The sequence below is a fragment of the Anastrepha ludens genome, unplaced genomic scaffold, assembly GCF_028408465.1.
Source record: "Anastrepha ludens isolate Willacy unplaced genomic scaffold, idAnaLude1.1 ptg000123l, whole genome shotgun sequence".
NCBI lineage: Eukaryota > Metazoa > Arthropoda > Insecta > Diptera > Tephritidae > Anastrepha > Anastrepha ludens.
In genome coordinates, this window is record NW_026530100.1 from 10,001 (window position 1) to 12,500 (window position 2,500).

Genomic DNA, 2,500 nt, shown 5'->3' on the forward strand with positions numbered 1-2,500 from the left:
ATTTTTAATAACATTTTACTTTTTCTTCAAATGCATTTTTAATGTAATAATTTCATATATTACATAATTTTTCTCTCTGAATTGAAATTAATAATTCCATAATTCTATTTTTTAATCATAAATATATATATGATTGAAAAAATTTCTCCTTTTTTCTTTTGTTTAAAATTTAGTTTTTCTTATAATTTTTATTTGTTTTGTTTTTTTTTTTTCTTCATCTGTTTAATTTCCTGTATGTATACAAGAAACAAACAGTTGAGGATAATTTCTATGTAATGCTAGTATAGAATATAAAATTTTGAATTCAAAAATTTATTTCTATTTAAACTAACTATAGAATACCAGGAATAAAATACAATGACACCAATATGCCAAGGTTACATTCCATAATATGTTAGTATAGAATATAAATTCTTCATATATGTATATATATTCGAAAATTGTTTCTATTTAAACTAACGTATGGAAAACCATGAATAAAATCACAAATACACCAATATGCCAAGGCAACAATCAATAGTTACATTCCATAATATGTTAGTATAGAATATAAATTCTTCATATATGTATATATATTCGAAAATTGTTTCTATTTAAACTAACGTATGGAAAACTATGAATAAAATCACAAATACACCAATATGCCAAGGTAACAATCAATAGTTACATTCCATAATATGTTAGTATAGAATATAAATTCTTCATATATGTATATATATTCGAAAATTGTTTCTATTTAAACTAACGTATGGAAAACTATGAATGAAATCTCACAATACACCAATATGCCAAGGTAACAATCAATAGTTACATTCCATAATATGTTAGTATAGAATATAAATTCTTCATATATGTATATATATTCGAAAATTGTTTCTATTTAAACTAACGTATGGAAAACTATGAATGAAATCTCACAATACACCAATATGCCAAGGTAACAATCAATAGTTACATTCCATAATATGTTAGTATAGAATATAAATTCTTCATATATGTATACATATTCGAAAATTGTTTCTATTTAAACTAACGTATGGAAAACTAGGAATAAATCCACAATATCACCAGTTTAACATAACTCAAATTCGTGTTTCATATAGTTATGATTCGATTTATATGCTTCAATATCATTGGTTAGTTAAATGTTGATATTTTCATATTATTCACATGCCTTCACCGTGAGTGTTTTTTGCCATGCACACCACACATTGTGAAAAATGTATGGGAAAAATTCAATTCAATACATTTCAGTTTGATTTCATATAATTCAATTACATTTTATATATTTCAATAATACCATCAACTTAACTAAATATATATTAAAATACTAAATTATATATATGATGATATTTTCCATATATTTGAAATGTCTTTATTATAATTTATTCAGTTTATCATATGAATGTATTGTGTTAAATTTTACTTTCATACATTTAATCGAATTTAGTTTCATATAAATTCGATTCGATTTTCTTTCATATATCTCACTTGCCTTCACCGTGAGTGTTTCTGACAATGTACACAACGCATTGTGAAAAATGTATGGGCAAAATTTTGTTAAATTTTACTTTCATACATTTAATCGAATATAGTTTCATATAAATTCGATTTGATTTTCTTTCATATATATCTCACTTGACTTCACCGTGAGTGTTTCTGACAATGTACACAACGTATTGTGAAAAATGTATGGGCAAAATTTAACTTAATACAATTCAATATATTTCAAATGTTTTTCTTATATATTTATTCAGTTTATCATATGAATGTATTGTGGTAAATTTTACTTTCATACATTTAATCGAATATAGTTTCATATAAATTCGATTTGATTTTCTTTCATATATATCTCACTTGCCTTCACCGTGAGTGTTTCTGACAATGTACACAACGCATTGTGAAAAATGTATGGTGAAAATCTAACTTAATAGAATTCAATATATTTCAAATGGCTTTATTATATATTTACTCAGTTTATCATATGAATGTATTGTGGTAAATTTTAATTTCATACATTTAATCGAATATAGTTTCATATAAATTCGATTTGATTATATTTCATATATTTCACATGCCTTCACCGTGAGTGTTTTTTGCCATGCACACCACACATTGTGTAAAATGTATGGGAAAAATTCAATTAAATACATTTCAGTTTGATTTCATATAATTCAATTACATTTTATATATTTCAATAATATCATCGATTTAACCAAATATATATTAAAATAATAAATTATATATATGATGATATTTTCCATATATTTCAAATGTCTTTATTATATATTTATTCAGTTTATCAAATGAATGTATTGTGTTAAATTTTACTTTCATACATTTAATCGAATATAGTTTCATATAAATTCGATTTGATTTTCTTTCATATATATATCTCACTTGACTTCACGTGAGTGTTTCTGATAATGTACACAACGCATTGTGAAAAATGTATGGGCAAAATTTTGTTAAATTTTACTTTCATACATTTAATCGAATA